Source organism: Panthera uncia, chromosome F1 (assembly GCF_023721935.1).
Source record: "Panthera uncia isolate 11264 chromosome F1, Puncia_PCG_1.0, whole genome shotgun sequence".
Taxonomy (NCBI): domain Eukaryota; kingdom Metazoa; phylum Chordata; class Mammalia; order Carnivora; family Felidae; genus Panthera; species Panthera uncia.
The window spans coordinates 45,007,888-45,028,362 of NC_064813.1; positions in this window are offsets into that span (position 1 = coordinate 45,007,888).

Genomic DNA, 20,475 nt, shown 5'->3' on the forward strand with positions numbered 1-20,475 from the left:
GGAATACTAACTGGGTTCCCTCCTGCATCTAGTTTAAATATCTCTTGGTACCATCCAATCTGGGGCAATTTTGTCTTCCGTTGTCTTTTAGGGGTCTGGAACATTTAAATAGTCTGCTGAGATATTTTGTAGAATGTCCCATAATTGTCTTAACTGATTGTAAATTTTAATTCAAAATTTAAAAAGGGCTAGCATAAATAAATAAATAGCATAAATAAAAGTGCCATGTTCTTATGGCTAACCTATCACAATACGCTAATGCTACCATAGGTGAATAGCTCAAATCAGAATTCTCTGAGGTTCAGGTCTGTGTTACCAACTATCTACTTGATATTTCCGCCATTCAACTCCATAAAGCTCTTTATGTAAAGCACCTTCATATCTAAGCATCTAGGCATATTGGGTCTCATTTATTGTCTCCAATTTCCAATTCCCATTTCTCTATATTGCGCATATAGCGAGTTGATTTCCACCCTATTGCTCCACTGAAATCCTGAGAGGAGCGATTTCCATCTCCATCTGGCAGACTATATGCTATGCAAAAAGATGATCACTGTTGAGCAATTTTGTAAAAATCTTCACAATTTTTACATTGTTACCAATAACTGGTAGTCTGCTCCAGTAGTTATCAACTAGGGGCAGTTTGACCTGCCCTGGCAAAAGGGAACTTAAGAAATGTCTGGTGACATTTTTAGTTTCCAGTGAGAATGCTATTGGCCAAAGATACTATTGTCTTACAATGCATAGGACAATCCTGGAAATAAAGACTTATCTGGTCCAAAATTTAAATAGTGCTGAAGTTGAAAAACCTGCTGAAATCTTGTACTCATCTTTGAAAGTCATTAGGTAATCACAAAAACAAAACATTTCCACCCATCCCTAATGGCCTGAGCAATATACTAGTCTCACTGTGTGGGAAAATCTAGCACAATTCCCTCACATAATAGAGCTCATTAAATATCTTATGAATAAACAAATGTTATCTAGATGCTTCCAAGAAGGATATCTCCTTACTACTCAATGAATGCTACTAGATGTTTTGAAGCAAATGCTAAAAGACCATTATCTTCTCTACTATCAAAATGTCCTGTTTACAATTAGACTTAATCATTCTCCTTTTGTATAAAAATATCAACAAATACCTCAGAAAAGGGAGCACAAACCTAAGCTTTATAACTGTGGCCAATTAAGTTGCACAGGATAACTGTTCACACTGGTCAATACTGTTATTCGGATTATTGCTCCAAAAAGGCAGACTCCTGGACTAAACTTTAGAAAGAGAGGCATTTTCAAGAAAAAAAAAACAAAAAAAACAAAACACTGAATAATACAACAGAAAAAGTATATATCAAGGAAGTGAGTCAATCAGATTGTGTTTAAATTGCTTTCAATTTATATCCTAGCTTGAATATAAGTACTATAAATTAATGATGCAAAAAAACCTACTGTGGAAAAAATTAAAAATTATAAATAAAATCAATCAATATTTAAAAGTAGTAAAAAAACAAACATTTTAAAATAATCACTTTCAATAGGAAAAAAATCAGAAAAGGGTACACTTTTATTAAATTCAGAATTTTTCCTGGGTTGCTTGCTATAAAATAACTTAACAGAAAATCCAATTACTTATAAGTACATGGTCCAAAATATGTAATAACTTCTCTGCAAACAATATAAATATGTAATATATAATAAGACATACATTTATTGGTATATAGTTTTGAAAACATAGTGGAGAAGTCCTATAAGCTGCTTATCATTACTATATATCAATTTATCTAAAACATGTCATTCTAAGCCAGTTGTGTCTAATAAATATTAAATTAATTTAAAGAAATGATGGAAATTTTTTTAACATTGCACTGTTCAGTTTGGTAGTCCTTAGCCACATGGAACACATCAGCACATGAAATGTGACTAGTGAGACAGAGGAATGCAGTTTTTATTTTCATTAAATTAAAAAATATATAAATTGAAATAACAACATGTGTAGAGCCTACTATATTGAACAGCATAGAGGAATATTAGCTTAATATTCTTTCACTGTATTAATAAATATAGTTCACAAAAAAGTGAAATAACTAATGAATGTAATTTTGTCAATTTTCATGAAAAGTGATCAATTTCTGTGAATCCTATGCCTAAGCATTTCATTCTGAATGAGATAAAAGAAGCATGGGCTCTAAAGCAAGTAAAAAAACAGCCTCTGTTAGTCTGATCTTAAATCCTCTTTTAAATGGACAACTTCTTTTCAATGTATGGGAGTTTCCCCTCGGTAAGGACTGCAAAGTAAGTGCTATTAAATTAAACAGCCCTACTGAATACCTTTGTGGACAATTCACACACGAAGAGCATCAAAAATTATAATGTTATTGCTTATTTATTTTATGAATCCTTCTTCCTCAGTGGTGTGAGTTATTTTTATATGAACCTTTAATTATCTTTCCTGAAACTTACAAGCATAAATCTTTCCTGAATTCTCTGGTAAAGAGACACATTAAATATTTACAAAAATTCACTGGAAATTTTGCTGACAACGCATTCGAAATACAATTTTCTACCTTGTTCCTACACAAAATCCTGTTGTATTAGCTATCCTTAACATGTAAAATGACACATACTCCCCTCATTTTCCTGACAACAATGACATAGAGTCCACAATTACAGACCCAATAACTTTGGTTAAAACCCTTGCACGACCTGTTATTCTTGGCACACTTGATAAATGTTGAAAGATATAATTGGAATTTAAACAAAAGATTCAATAACATTTTGAAGTGACTTCATCAGGAATACACTTAAAATTCCGTAGTAAAATAATAAATCTATGTTAAACAAAAAAGAATTAATATTTTCCATTGTCAATTAAAAAATGGGCAGCTGTAATTTTTCACTGCAGTGCAGACGTTGTTGTTGTTTTTGTTTTGTTTTGTTTTGTTTTTTGGTGAGGCTGCCCCAAGGGTTTTGTTGTTGTTGTTGTTTTGGTGGATTTTTCTTGTTTTTTTTTCTTTTTTGTTTTTTTTTGTTTTTTGTTTTTTTTTTTTGCTTTGTTTGCTTGTTTTTTGGTGTAGTGCTGATGTTTTGATCTGGGCTAAAGTGACAGTACTGATAATAAAATGAAAAAAAAATAATTTAACTTTAATTTGCATTTAACATGTACCCATACACCAATAACTTAAATTTGTTAGTGGTCTTGAAAAGCTGACAAAAATTTTGCTTAAATTTGTCTAGTTGTTTCATTTTATTAGCATTCTTTGAGTATGTTTGTGTATGTGTATGTATCTGTATGTGTGTAAATTTATTGAATTGCATTAATTCACTCTGGCTGCTTGTAACCTCTTTAGCCTCTATAATTTCAAACCCTGTAAGCAGTGACTTTGAATCTAATATTCCCCTCTAAAACATCTCTAAATTCTGTTATTTTAATTTATAGGAAAATTGCTGATGTGGTCACTCATGTTGTTGGCTTATTATGCTTTATAGTTTAATTGACCAAACATTGCACTTCTATAGAAATTTTTCTACATAACATAAGGATAGGAGAGAAGGGACTTAGTTTCAGTTAGAAACAGCATGGATCATGTGATTTTGAACACAGAATACATGACAACTGAGGTTTATTTTTCAGCTCTAAGGATCCATATTTACAATAGTAATCAACCTGTCTCAATTTATTGAATTAACTAAATATCGGGTAGTGCTGGGATAATATAAATTTTTCAAACATTCTATATTCTATTTTACAAATATATTTATATTAAAAATTATATATTACACATCAAGTGTATCTTCTGTATAGTAATGTAATATGTTAAGAAATACCCTAACATCTTGGCTTTGGCTATTAAGCTATATTGCACAAAAGTATGAAAAAGATTGAACTTCTCGAATCTGTGGGTGGATGTTTTTCATTTTTTAATATGCTCTAATTCTTGTATTTTTCTCGAATATTTATTTCACTTCGTTTGCTCTTTATTTACCTTCAGAAAAGAGCATGCCCCTTCTTTTGACACATCATTGACGTGAGGTGTTGAGCACATATAATATGTGTTTGAGTTTCATTTAGGCTTCCTATGCAACTTTGATTTCATTTGCTACATACCTTCAAATGTTTTGACAAGGAATCAGAACATTTCCTTCAGAAAAATTTGGAACCTGCATTTTTGCATGATCCCTGAGATCTCTGTGGTTTTTTTTTTTAGCCAAGTCCTCAGCTTATTAACTTATTCTCTCTATCTTTCCTATAGCCCAGCTGCAGCTTTTTGGGTCACGGAGGAGTTTTCCTTGTTCTCTAAGTCCCTTCTCAGCTTTCTGTGCCTTTAGAGATCTTTACCCATCCTCTGACTTGCCCTTAGTCTTTAAACAGAAACGCTCTATATTCTGTAAAGGCCTGGAATGCCTCAGATATATATTTTGAGCATTCTTCTTTCACCCCAGACTGAAGCGGTTGGAGTTATTACATGTCATAAATAAAATTTCTTGGATCAATCCTGCCCTCTTAGGAAAAGTAGCTGAAAGCCTAAATCACCTTTAATTGATAACCCTCATCTCTCTTCTACTCTTCCCCACTATCACATATGTAATGTGGGAAAATGCAACTCACCCATTTTGGAAGAGAAATATGTATAAGAATTTTTTATAATCCTTTGGCAATCTCAGAAAGTCTCAAAGAATCTAGAAAAAGTTAAATTTTCTAGGGAATAAATTATTCCACTTTGCCTCTGTCTATACTCATATAGCAATGCTTTCCCACGTGCCTAACGACAGTGGTAAACATTCTACCTGTGAGCCTGTATGAGATGCAAAGACAAAGCTCGTCCTCTGAGATAATAGAGATTTCTTCCATGTTATCACTTACCAAAAGAACACTATGTGTAGGGATAATACCCCTGGATTAGTGCTTCTCATAGTGTCATCCATCAAAATCAACTAGGCACTTGTTATAAATGAAAATCCTCAAGCCCCATTCCAACCTGTTGAATCAGAAACTCTGGGACTGCTACCTAGAAATCTGTGCTCTACCAACCTCAGATGATTCTGATGTAAAGTTTAGTTGAAAATGCACTGCTCTCTATAACTATGGTTAAATATGTTAGTGTGACTGTGTGTCTGTGTGTGTGTGTGTGTGTGTGTGTGCGTGCACTTGAGTGTGGTATTCAAAGATTAATGTGTAAATTTCTACCAAATACTTTAGTATCTTAATTATTAGCAGAAATATATTTTAATGACTAAAAGCTCTCTCTTCTCTTTTTAAATACAATCCGGTTTGTAATGGTGCCATTTAAAATTCCTAGTGCTTCAGATTTCTGACGCTCAGTTTTCTCATCTGTAATAATAACAGTGAGGCCTTAAGGTTGCAATGGATATATATAAGGAAATGTAAATATGTAAAATACTCAGTGTAGAACCCATGGACATTATAATTATGGCCATTACTTTTTCCAGTAAGGGCTATAACCAATGGAGCTGCTTTATTGGAATTAATTAATACCTTTGTTTTTGTTTTGCACAAACTTGCTCCCTTATATTTCATTTTTATTTTTTTAAAGAGAGACAGCATGCATGCACATGTGCTCTAGTGGGGAGAGGCAGAGAGAGAGGGAGAGAATCTTAAGCAGGTTCCATGCCCAGTGCAGAACCCCACATGGGCTCGATCTCATGACATGAGATCATGACCAGAGCCAAAATCAAGAGTCAGACACTTAAGCAACTAACCCACCCAGGCACTCCTATTTCTATTTTTTTTTTTTTTAATGTAAGCTCTATGCCGGATGTGAGGCTTGAACTCACAACCCTGAAATCAAGAGCCATATCTTCTATGGACTGAGCCAGCCAGGCACCCCTGCTCCCTTATACTCAATATTGAAGATGCCACATCCCTGCTTTATACTTCTTTGAACATGTCTCTTACCACCTAACATGACTTTTTCTTGCTTTCTGTGTGTTCCAAACACATTAAATAAATTAAAGCCCTATTGTTAGAAAATGCAATGCCTAAAAAACTCTTTGAAAGACATAGCTATAGCACAGTGTAAGTGGCTTGGTACTTACTGAAGATGATGTAGACATTTAAAAATTTTTAAACAAAATCATGTGGCAAACAAAATACAATATTATTTTATATAGCAATGGTGAACGGATGCAATTTTTATCCATCCAACATGTATTTCTTGAGTGCCTACTGTACCAGGCACTGTGCTAGACTCTTCAGAAACACTTGAAAACATGGAAAGAAACATTTTGTACCTCATGAAGTTACAATCTAGAGGAAACGTCACAAATTAAATAACTTACTAAATAACTTTATAGTTATGATTGTACAAAACAAGTTGTATTTTTTGAGTATTTAATGGATTAGAGTTATTTGTAGAATGTCAGATTTATTTATTATACTTTCTTCCTCTCTCTATTCCTTTTCTTTTCATCTCTTCTTCATCCTTCCTTATGTTCATTACAAATGGTATCAGGTGTTTGCTTTTTAAATTTTTTTTTTTTTTTTGAGAAAGAGAGAGAGAGAGAGAGCAGGGAAGGGGCAGAGAGATGGAGAGAGAATCCCAAGTAGGCTCCATGCTCAGAGCAGAGCCTGACACAGGGATTGATCCCGACTCTAAGATCATGACCTGAGCCAAAATAGTCAGATGTTTAATCCACTGAGCCGCCCAGGTGCCCCTGGTGTTTACTTTTTTTAGTCTGTATATTTTTCAATACTTAGTGTTTTTGAAAGTAGCAGAACAGACAACTCTTGATTATAATGTTAATTTTAAATGCTTTTCTGGAGAAAATTTGGCAATGGCTATGAAGGTGTTGGGGAAAGAATTCCCTCTACCCTTCAAGGTCTTTCTAGTTGGACTAAGAATCAAATTGACAGGAGACAGATTAACAGGAGAAAATAAAACTTAATGGCATATGTGTATAGGGGATCCATGCAGACACAGAAATTCCAAAGAGTCAGCCAATTAGATGTTTATATGCGCTAAGGAGAGGGGTAGGATCTGAGAATACAAAGGGGAGAAAGACTATTATCAGGAAGGTGAAAGGAGATGTTTGGAAGATAAATGTTTCCATATTCTATAGGTGAGTTTCCTAAGTAAAGAGAAATCTCTATTAATAGCTCTCTTCCTGGTATGAGTAGGCAATGAGAGGGAGGTAAAAAGCCTTTCCTGAATCTGCTGGGTTTTGATTGCTTTTAAATCAAAATAATGGTCATGCCAACACGGCCCCTCTTAGGGCTGCTTATTTGCTCCTACAAAATCCTTAATACCTAAATTATGTTCCAAAATACCAATATTATTTTAATTCAAAGCTAAAGGACAAATACTAAGGAATTTTTAATGGTATGGCAAAGATGAATAAGTTATCTCCTCATTGATAAGGAATATAATAACTGGAAGCAGTAACAATTTTGCAGAATGTATAACAATTTATGCATAGACGAAATGAATAGCTCTTCCAATTTAGTACAAGAATTTACTAATCTATAATGTAAAATAAAAGAAAACATGCAATTTTATTGAGTTCTTAATTCAAGTTAATATATTTATAACCAATGCAACCACTGATAACCTTACAGTTGTGTCATTGGAATGGATAAGAAAATTTTAGACTGCTTTTACAAATCAAATGAGAGGAGATATTGTATCACAAGGTAACTTTGATAGTATGCTTATTTTAAAGCTCAAACTATTTTTCATTTTTTCCCATAAAACATTATATTGAGGGAAAATATTGTCACACATAGTTATTCTAGTTTGGGAACTATAACCTCAATAAAAGTGCATTATAAAGCTTAACACTTTTTGGATTTACCAAATGACTCTTTATTTACCTTGAAATGGGATCCATTTGAAATAATAGTATTTCTGATAACAGATATAGGTTTCAAAGTGCCTTTGTTAAATTTTATGGTAGTATTTTAGCATTGGAAGATTTATAGAAGGATAAAGATGAGGACCTACAATATTACAAATAAAATGGCATTATTTTTCACTTTTGTAAACTTTACAACTGTTTCAAACATTTAATATATAATCCTAGAAATAACCTTACCCGGCACCTGAAGGCAAGTTAATTAACACTGTATCAAAGTAAATAAAACACTTTCCATTTAAATGTTATATTTCCATATAAAATTGGAATGTTTTAAAATAATTATATTTTCAAAATCCCTAATTCAACTTTCCATTCAAATCAAAATCTCAATTTAGTTAGTTCATCATTTTTATCATAGCATGTGTCTGATGATTGCTTGTTTCTTTAGATATTTTTGATTAGTTTCAACAAAGTGGCATAATATTTGCAGTAATTTTGGAGAACTTTTTCCTCATTTATATTAATGCTTTCAAATATAAACATTTCTGTTAGTAAACCAGGTTTTATATACTTGAATTTGATTAAACATATTGGCAATGTATGTTTCACTGTAAAAACTGTACTCCTTGAAAACATTTTTATTTTAGAGTAGAAACTTTGATGACAGACATAATATTAACAACATAAAGGGTATATTTGAAGTTGGCAAATGATAAAGCATTACAGTCACTTAAAAATACTATAGTATGAAAACAGTTGGTGATAAGAGATTGCATGGTTTTCTACCTCTAGGTAACCTAATACTCTGAAAGCAATTCTATTACTTATACTTGAGCTGTTATGATTGAGTTTGTAACTGATTTCCAATCAGTTCTTATTTAATTCACAAAAAGCACCATAGAAATTATTTTTAGGTCAGATTATACAAAACTTACAATTACCAATACTGAAAACAATTTTTTAGTCTCTGTAAAGCTTACATGGCATAAAAGATTTCAAATAAAATATCTAAATATTGCATATAAAGTATATAATGACTAAACACACTTGTATCCTGGTTGAGATTAAGAAACAGAACATTTAAAATATATTCAAGTGTTTCTTGTATCTCTAATGTTTTGTTTTTTGCTTTGCTATTTTTAAAGCAGTTTTAGGTTCACAGTGAAATTGAACAGAAGGTACAGAAAGTTCCCATATATTATCCACCTTCACTCACAATCTCCCCCATCATCAACATTATTCCTAAGAGTGAAACATTTCTTATAATTGGTGAGTCTATGTTGATACTTCATAATCACCCCTAATCTATGATTTACCTTATGTTTCACTTTTAGTTTTGTGTATCTATGGGTTTGGACACATGTGTGACAATATGTATCCACCATTGTAATATCATAGAGAATACTGTCATTGCTTTAAAAATTCCTTGTGCTATTCGTATTCATCCCTCTCTTTCTTCTATTCCATGCTGACTACTGATCTTTTTACTGTCTCCATAGTCTTGCCTTTTTAAAAATAATGTTATTATAGTTGGAAACATAGAGTATGTAGCCCCTTCAGAATAACCTCTTTCATTTTGTAATATGCATTTAAGTTTCCTTCATGTCTTTTGAGTGGAGCATCTTTTCATATGCTTGGTTGCCATCCATATATCTTCTTTGGTTCCCCATGGTTTTAAAACCCCATGTTTGCAATTATATGAAATGGGAATGTGTTCCTTTAGGGTAGGAACATAAAAAGGTTTTACCAAATAAAACAATATGTAGATTATAAGTAAACAAGCAGCTGGCTTTGCAAATATATTAATATGGTCTGTCATGAAATAATAGATTTTTGAAATTGTTTGGGCAACAAAGCTGCAATTTCCTTGTGAGATCTGTGAAACACAATTCTGCTATTATATGGCTATTTCTCAGGAGAAGAAAATGTTTCTTCTCCACTGGATATGAACAGGCAGTTTGGCATCCAAATTTGCTTTAAAGCACTGAAGAAATAACAGTGGTATTTATGTTTAAACTTCTGATTATACTCAGACATTGAACACACAAAATTTTGCAAAGAGAAAACTATATGATATTTAGAGGTTTTTCCGTGGTAAAATATATTTTTTTGCTATAATAAGGAATGTAAAATAACACTAAATTCCAAATACATTGTTTTCCTTTTAATTAATACTTCAGACATTATCTATTCCAGTTAGGCTGTCCCTTTCCACACATCCCAAATAGCAAAATTAGTAACTATCCACACTTTTACTGTCTTGTTCTCTCTTATATTTTCAGAGAGCATCTACACACACACACACACACACACACACACACACACACACACGTACATAGTCATAAAAACTGGAAAAAAGAGTTCTATAGTTTTTTATTGCACTACCTTAGAAGACCTATCATATTTGGTTTCTTCTCAGGCAATAATATGATCAACTAGCTTGGGACAATTGGAGCATTTAAAAGAATAATCATTGCAAAATTACATGAAACATATTCAGATCAATGTTTATAATAATGCTCAGTAAAACAAACAAAAGTCTTACTGGTCAACTGTTGCAGACTATGAGTCTGAAATTCTGTCTTGTCCAGCAAGAGGACAGATGCAGAATTGAATAGGAGAGAGGCTAATGTCTGGGAGGAGACAAGAGCCCTGAACGGGGGGGCGGGGATTCATCTCCGTATTTATTGAGCACCCAAGATCTTACACACGTGGTATACATGCAGAAGAAAACAATCAGACAGTACTCATTAACTTGTATGTGTAAGAAGCAAAGGGTCTGGGGCAAGTGGAGCTTGAAGTTTTGATCGAAGTATATTGGTCCAGATGGAAAGTAGTTCTTGCAGGTGACATAACAAGTTACTTATGATCCCAATATAATATCTCGCTAACTAACCTTAGGTGCTTTCACCGGGTGGCTGCAACTTTCTGCCCTAAGCGTTTTTAACCCATTTATGTAAGTGTAAGGAATTCTTGAACCTATTTTGCCACAGGTAACCTTGGAAGTTGCCATGCATTGAATCATTCTGGAGCCTACTAATTAATTTTTAAAATACAAGGGCTATCTCTAGATCTTCCCTTCCCATTCTCCCTATTTCTCTCTTTTTTTTTTTTTGTATAAAAGTTATACGTGTTCAAGGTTTTAAAAGACCAGTTCTAAAAGGATTATAACACTCAAAGGTTTTAGCCCTATCTTGTGATTTTACTTTGATATTACTAAAAAATATTATTATAATATCTTTTATTTTTCAATTTTAAACAATATTTCTTGACTTCCTACTATAGAAATAATGACTTAGTTCTCATACACTTGACCTCCAGCTTTCACATATGCTTTTCACTGTCAATGTACTCTCACCAGCACGACCCTACAGATCAACCCCAATACCTGACCTTTACTTCCCACCTGCATGTATCCACTGACATTTGTCCCACATTTTCCTTACATTCTTCTTTCCAGTTTATCTTTTGACTCAAGCAAAAGACCCAGTGGGCAAAGCATCTGGTGATGGAAACTGAAACTACTCCCTCAAGCAATAACAAATGCCCTTCTGAAGAGCTCTGGCCAGCCCAGACCACCCAGCCCAGTTTGAGCTCAGCCCAATGACTGACTCACATCATCACAGATGGACTATGAAGTGACTGATGTTACCTATTCCTCTTTATAATACAAAAATCTCCTTTCAAGGAGGAGCACAAACCTCATTAACACAATGTACAACATATAAATAGGCATGCTTTTTTAAGGCACATACACAACCTTATACCCGCCTCTACACATAATGACAAAACTTTCCTTTCTGAGTATTCATCCCAACTCTAAATAAAAGGATCCCATTCACCCTTGCTCTCAAGGTACAAGTTACAGCTTTGGAAATTATTCCTCACGATCTCCTTATTTGCTGCAAATAAAGTTTCCTTTGTGTGACAGTTCCACCTGGCATAGTCTCTATCTGTAAGTCACAAAGGAGTGAATTCACATTAGTTCTGTTACACTACCATTGCCGACATTCAATTTATTATTTATATACATACCTGTTTGCATGCATATATCAAATTCTATATATATGTATACATATATATATATTCTATATATATATGTATACATATATATGTATGTGTATATATATATGTATTATAGTATTCTATTATATATATACATATATACTATATATATAATAGAATACTATAATTTCATTATTATACCACTTTTCTTTCTTTCTGGGAATATTTAATGATTATATTTTCCCATTTTTTTTATTTTGTGCACACTTCTCTGGTTGAAATGTAAATCTACTTGCAACAGTATCAAATATATCATTTGTCAGATTCATTGTTTACTCTTTCTTGGAGATAGATCTTTAATTGATTATTCTCCTGATTCTAGGCTTACTGCATTACTGTTTTTCTGGTATCTCCATTTGCCTTCATTTGGGGTCTTCCATTCATCCTCTATTTTTTTTCCTCTGAAAGCCATATACTCTACTTTTCTTGATTTACTACTTCCTTTTGATGGCACAGATAGCTCTTCAGAGTCTAAGAAGTGGTACTGGGGAACTACAGTTTTGGGTCTTTGCTTGTCTAAAAGATCTTTATTTTATCTTCACTTTTGATATATAATTTGGCTGGTTATACAAATCCTGTTTCTGTATCATTTTCCCCCAGAAATGTTAAAGCTATTTTGCATGATCTTTGTGTTTCCAAGTGGTGTTGTTAAAAAGCACAATGGCTTCAGTGTATTAATTGTTCTTATTTGTTCTATTTGCCCACATATATCCTAAAGCCCATAAGATATTCATTAAATTTATATTTTTCTGAAATTCTTAATAATGTGCTTCATGGAGCAATTTTAGCACAGATTTATCTAGGCATTTGAGGGAGGGAGCCTTTTTTTTCTTTTAATCTATAGAATAGGTTATTCAGATCTAGAGTTTTTACTGATCTATTTATTTGACAATTTCCTATTAGTTTCTATATGCCCTTTTCTGAAACTCCTGGGTTTATATTATAATGTGCTTAGATTTTTTTCCTTCCCCTTTTCCCATCTCTTTTTCTCTTTGGCTTACTTTCTGGCATATCTCTTTATTATTATGTTTTAATATTTCTATTCTTTTTTTTGGAATTTTAATTAACGTGTCTAAAACATATGCTTCTGATTTTTGTTAGAATTTCATGGGAAGAATGGATATACATATGAATTTTTATGTAATATATTATGTAAGTATATAATTTATGTAAGAACTTGATTGCCCATATTTAATGAAAATTCCTAGTAATATTGTTAATTGTTGAACAACAATATGGCTTAGTAGTTCAGACACTAAGTAACAGTCAGAAAGGCTGTTCAATAGCCAATATCTACTGGGTGGGTGACCCAAGTACATCCAAGTTATTAAACTTTCTAAGCCTCAGCTTCATCTCAATACTGTGAGGGCAATTATATTTACCTCAGTTTATTGTGTGGGTTCCATGTCTTGATATTTATTAGTTGAATTCACAGAGATATCCATTACCATGTCTCTTTCATTTCTTTCATAGAGTCTCCTTTGGCTTTATTCCCTTCACTATTTACTTTAAACCCTCAGGTTCTTTGTCATGATAACTAATTAATCTAAAACATGGAGAAACTAATCCAAATAATTTCTTTACTCACTTTTATCTGCTTTGAAGAACACTTCAACAGGAAATACTAGAACCCTGAAGATAATAAAATTACTTTAAGAAAATATATGATTTTTCCCACAAACCTGCTTATCTCAAGACTTCGTGTTTAGCAACTGGCCACCACATTACTGCTGTTGCTCAGTCCATAAATTACTGAGTCATTCTTGATTCCTCCCAGTCAATTCCTTTGGCAAGTCTTGTCAGCTTGATCTTTAATATTTTGCTATTTTTATTAATATACTTCTCCCCACATTAGAATTAAAATTCCATGTGATTAGGGACTTGATCTGTTTGATTCACTGCCTAGAACACTGTTTGCAACAAAATAATGAACTACTAAATAGTATGAAAACTAGATTGGGCCCTCAGCAATGCTCAGTAGTAATAGTATTTCTCTTTGACTCAGATGCTATTTCAATCTTCAATATTCTCTTTGTGTCACCTCTCATCATTTTGATTCCTCACGTTCATTTTGATGAATTTATCTTCTTTCTTTTAGAGACTATAGAAGCAATTAAATGTGAACTACCTCAAGTCACATCTTGTCCGCCAACTCAGAGAAAATACTACTTCCTTTACACTATCGCACCAAATGCTCAAGATATTATCTCCAATGCAATTACTTAATTGTAATTTCAATAGGCTATCCCATCATTTCAAACATCCAGGTGTTTGGATGAAAGATGGGATATCTTATATGACCAGAAATTACATGGTCAATAGTTCATTAACTCATTTATTCTATTGTAAAGTGAATTCCCTATTGATAACAATATTCTGTAGTATATCATGACAATTTATAAGTTATTCATTAAGCACTAAAAAAAAGCATTACAGGAGAGAAATGTATATCATACTGACTATAATTCAGTAAAAACAAATCACTGGCCTCCTCATAGTGAAATGAGCTCAGGTTTTGTCAATCTGCTTTCAGTAACTGATAAGCATGCTGAGAATCAAATTTTGTTGCTTTTTGAAAATTTGAAGTTTGGAAAAGGTATATCTATGTTTTGAGCTCATACCTAGTAGCCATTACTGAGTCTTTCTGGGGAGCTTTACATGACACAGACTTTCCTTAAGGATATTTGCTTATCCTTAACTTAAGCCATAATTTCTTCCAGAAACCATTAATGGTTTCCCAATGGAAATATATGCCTTTTCTACAGCCATTCCTGGATATCCGGGGCGATGATCTAGTGGCACAGAAGTACTATTAGGATTTCTGCCAGCAAGTCCTGTAAAGTCATTTTTAAAGGAGGCTTCAAACTTATCCTACTAAGTCCAATGGACAAAAAAATTCCTTATAAACCCCAAGTGTTGGTAGAGTAAAAGATGACTGTAAGTCAGGATGGGATATGATGAAAGTTTGTGAAACTTCTCAGTCCAGTTCTATATATATCTTTCTCCTTTCTCATTGGCTATGCATATATAGAATTAATTTCTCACCTATACTTTAGATTTCAATTTTAGATTTAGACTGTCTGCATAAACTAGAAAAGTCCTAAAATTCATTATTTTACACTTCTTCTTGTTTGTTGACTTGTGATCGTCATTTCTTTCTTTCCCCCATGCCTCCATGAGGTAACTCAACTCTATTAAATGACTTTTAAACATTGAAAAGTGATAGTCACAGGAAATGAGGGCGATCTGCACCCTCCCCCTCTTCAGAAAATTGCCAATGACAAGCATCATCATCAGCCTTATCAGTAAGTGAAGAAGAAAAGGCAATCTGTAAGGGAGATTTAGTGAGAGCTGTCCATCTGGGTACTCATGCTACCTAAACTATTACAATTCTGAAGATTCCAATCTTATCCTATAAATGTCCTGCTTTTCACATGTGATACCTGGCAGGACTGTAAATGTAACTGACACTGTAATTCGCAACCAGCAGGATCAATAGATCAATGTTTGACTTGGGTCATCAGGTATCTCAGTTTTTCAGCTTCGTGAGATAAGAGATTCTTTTATCGCTACCATAGAAACTTTCTTGATTTCTGCCAATGACTTGAGCTGATATTTGAACTTTTATTCTCTTTTTAAAGTTTCCTGATTTTGAGGCTGCACCCCACTTCACAATTCTCAATTCCTCATCTGTTCACACCATTGAGTGGAGATGACAATGCAGTCCTTAAAATTTTAGATCTCAGTGGGTTCTTTACTAGACACTAAGGATATCTAAATTTAACTAAGGAAAATTCAATTTTCTCCTCCAGCCATAGAGCAAGATTCATGATATTCCTATTGAGAAATAGGAATGCCTAGCATTTTCTTACATTTTCTTAAGGATCTCTTCCCTGTAATGCTCTCTGGTAATTAGGCCAATATAGAAGTTAGGAGAAAGGATTTTCTAAGTTCATTCAGTTTTTATAGTTGAACGTGGGGACCTGTCTCTCATTAAGTCGTAGCTATTAGGGAATTCTTCCTAATTAAGAAGGACATTTGGATGTTGGACAAACAAAAATAACAAATATTTACAAATACCACACTGCTTTGTATGACTGATATGGTTCTTTACCACCCAGCACTGTTTTATATGTCCTTTCTTATCTTCTACCTCTCAATATGATGTTGACCTAATTATATTTCCTGGAAAAATGCCATGACTTTTCATGCTCTGTAATCTTTGTACATGTTCTTCCTTTTTTCCTTCAAATTCCATTCAATATCTTAAGTAGATCTTCTCATTCCTGAAGATTTAATTGCAGAAACTTGAAGTCCTCATCCATAGAGAATTATATAATTGATTTCTCCTCTAACATAGCTTCATGGTTAAGCCCCTTTATGCTGATCACATTACTTCACATTCCTCTCTCTCTTTTCTCTGTCTCTCTCTCTCTCTCTCCCTCTCTCTCTCTCTCTCTCAATCTCTCTTTCCTGGTCCTCTCTCCCTCCTTCCTGCTCTCCTTTAAGTCCTTTAGTAGAAAAGTATATTTTACATATTTTCAGTTTCCCACAATGGAGCATAGTACCTGGTACACTCTCAGTACTTACCACGAGTTTAGTGTTGAATATATTCTTAATAAACTAGTCCTTCACATTAAAATGAATATGCTGAGACCTGACCAGCATTAATTATTATGGTCTTTATATCAGGTCACATAGGCTAAAAAATCTGGTATGCTGCCATCAAGGCCAGTATTATTTCCACAACACAAAGCTAAACCTTTTGTATAAATGATCAAAACAATAAAACCAATCAGAGGCAGTAAGAAAGTACATCAATGTGTTTGCATCTACAATATCAAATAAAATATTCAGATTTACGTTAGCTAAATTACAGTTACTAATAATGTTGCGGAAATCCTTCTGATACCAAACAATTTGGGATATTCTTAAGTGACTTTCTACTCCTAAATGAGAAGACTGAATAACAGGATCAGCTATGTGTTGCTGGACAAATATATTAAGTTCATGGTAGTCACTCTGTAATTCCTTACATAAAAATAGTATACACTCATGGAATATTAATGCTTTGATTCATCAATAGAGAGTATACAGAAATTATTGATAATGTCATCTTCATCATGAAGAAACCAAAAATATGTCTGTAATGTGTGTGTGTGTAAATATATATTTGTACATATGTGCAAAGTAATGAGACTACTTATGAATAAAAGATTTTAAAAATGTGGTAAGAATAAATATGAAATTGAAAGTAATAAAATCACCATCATGACAATTAATATTAACTAGGTTGATTTCTACATTATCTCTTTTGCTCATATTATTCAAACATTTCTACTATCTAGTAGTACTAAAAGAAGCATTGTTTCAGTATTTAATAGCAACCATTAATATACGTGTCTATATATGACCTAACCATCATCTTTCTTGATGAAACTTTATTAGGTGTAAAGTTTATAGTTTTATTATGTGATTTTAGTGCCTAACAGTAAATTTATTTTGAAATGGCATGAAACATGCATACATGTTTAGAGATGACTCAGTATTTTTCCTTTACTTCATCTCCTACAACTAAAAAAAAAAAAAGTCATCAAGTAAGTTATATCAATTCAGACTCCAAACTAACTTATCTCACTTTACCTCTCTGTCTCTATTGATGCCATTCTTATCCATGTCCCCATCATCCCCAGCTCATTATAGGTCTCATCCACCTATCTCCAATCTCATTACAAATCAGTCTTTCCGTTATGCATGTTTCTCCCAAAGTAAACTTTTAGAACATGCTCTTTCCCTGGAATTTAAATGTGTATGCTATTCCACTCTGCTTGGAATATTGATCTTCATTTTATTTCCTGGCTGGCTTCTTTTTAATCTCACAAGAGTTGATCCAAAGATCACATTATTAGAGAGAGCCTCCAATCTCCATATGCAATGCAGGCCCTTACAAAGTTTCCCTCTATTTAAAATACTTTGATTACGTCATTCCTAACATCATATTACAAAATATTATTTAATTGTATTCATTATGTCTCCTTCCTGTGAAACTCTAAGGTCCTTCCAAACAGAGGCATGGCTTTCTTGGTTTCCTCTGCATCTTTTTTTTTTCCTTTTTTTTTTTTCATAACATTGCCTGCAGGCAGAGAGATAGGTATATAGACAACAGGGCAATTCATGAAGAATTGAAGTCTGTATTTCTCTCCTCTACCCTCTAAGCATCTCAAAGCTTAAATTGAAGTCTCATGCACTAAATAGATACTCATGTTGTACAGTCACAGACCCTAACAAATAGCAATTTGGAAAGACAAAGTAAGCACATTTTCACTATCAAATAATTTCTTTCAGCTTATTGTGGTATCCTAAGTATTTTTTTTAATGTAGTTTTGTTCTGAACATTTACTGTCAAATGTTAAGATTTTTCCACTTCACATTATAAAGATACATCTAAAAACTTTATATCCAGCAATGAATATAATTCTTCACATGTAGCTAGATAAATACAGTTTAAGCAGATATTAGGGTCCCCTTCTCTTTGGTCTTATACTTGTATTAATACAGCTGAAGTTGATATCAAATTTTATTTGAGAGCTAACTCAAACAAATGACACACATTGAGATCGAGGTCAACTGAAATCTCTATGTATCCTATGGTAAACAAAGGAATTCTAGCAATTATGATGTGCCAGTGTAAGTTAGGTAAAAAATGTACAATTTTGGTGAGTGATATTGATAATGGGGGAGTCTATGCATACGTGGGGGTAAAAGGGTATGGAAATCTCTGTCGCTGTCTCATTTTTGTTGTAAACTTCACACTGCTGTAAAAATCGTCTTTAACTTAAATGGGATAAAAATAGGCCCAATAGGTCATATGATGTCTAAGTTATTACTCCAGAATTAATCATCAACAATCCTTTTTGTATCCATATTTTAGAACTTTTCTCACATTGAAACTAAGCAAAATATATAAATCATGCATATGCCCAGGGAAATCAGCAAACACACTCCTATTTTATTCCGGGTAATTGATGGAATTCTGTATTCATGACATTATGCTTCAATTCCAATCACTTTTAGCAAGTGTCAAAAACATGTACAGGCTCTTAAGGAGTTTTACTGGTGCATAAGAAAGTGGAACGAGCTTTAATTTGCATATATTCATATGGTATAAAGAACTATATTGTACTTGTTACTCTGCTATATAAAGCCTATATAAGATATAATATTATTTCATAGCTCACATATTTTGATTTTGTGTCAATTTAATCATTTTTCTATTAGTGGTCCCAAAAGAGAAGATAGGTTTTGGTTAATGAGCCAAAAAATTAACAAGTTGGGTAAAATGCAATTAATTCAAACACCTTTCTCAAACAAGAATCATTATGATTTTTCTTATTAATTATTTGACAAACATACATTTTACTTTACTTAGTACATCAAGCCCTACTGCCTCTGAGTATAGATGAGCCAAATCAATTTACTTTGGGTAACCATACCTGGGATCGATCATACCAGAGCACACTTCAAGAAGTCTCAGAAAACCACATCTAATATTGACTAGCATCTGCAATAAAGCTAGCATTTGAATGGAGCATGACATGGGGTGCGTAGGTGGCTCAGTCGGTTAAGTGTCTGACTTCAGCTCAGGTCACGATCTCACAGTCTGTGAGTTCAAGACCTATCTCAGGCTCTGTGCTAACGGCTTGGAGCCTGGATCCTGCTTCGGATTCTGTCTCCCTCTCTCTCTGCCCCTCCCCCACTCATGCTCTGTCTCTCTCTGTCTCAAAAATAAATAAAAACATTGAATGGAGCATGACATAAGACACCTTATTCCTGAAACTCTAAGACATTAATTGAAATTGGAAAATTTACATACATTTGAGGACTGATTTAAATCGACTGAATGGGAATTAACTCATTGTTTTGATTAATGTAGAGGGAGAAAAGTTAAGTTTTTCTAGTTTTCTCTGTAAGTTTTTCTAGTTTTCTCTGTGCCTCAACTAGAAAACTTACTCTGTAAGTAACTGAGATACTACTATCTCATAGATAGTAGTATTCTATCTATGTAAATAGATATTTTAAAGGAAAAAAGTAAATGCAATTAGGTAAATTGATAAAAATGGTTTATTATTAAAAATATGCAGATAATTTAGTGTTTGAAAGGATAGAAATATCTGGATTTCAACATTACCAGTTACTGAACATAATGCTAGAAACTCTGTGGTTATTAACTCACTTTAACAGCAAAGAATCCTAGAACATAAATATAACACATTGCTATCCTTAAATAACTGAAGTCAAATCCTTTTGTTTCTAACTTCAAAATATAATGGGAATATGTTCATTTAAATTGGATATTCTCTTATTTCCTTGCCTGTATCTTCTATTCTCCTGTAACTTTTCACATGTAGCAGCCAGAGTCATCTTACAAGTTCAAATATGATCTGGGGCACATTTAAAGCTCTTATTGTTTCTTTTCTTTTTTAAAAACATGTTTTTTATGTTTGTTTATTTATCTTGAGAGAGACAGAAAGCGTGAACACGAGTGGGGGAGGGGCAGAGAGGGAGAGAGAGAATCCTAAGCAGCACTGTGCCTCAAGTTGA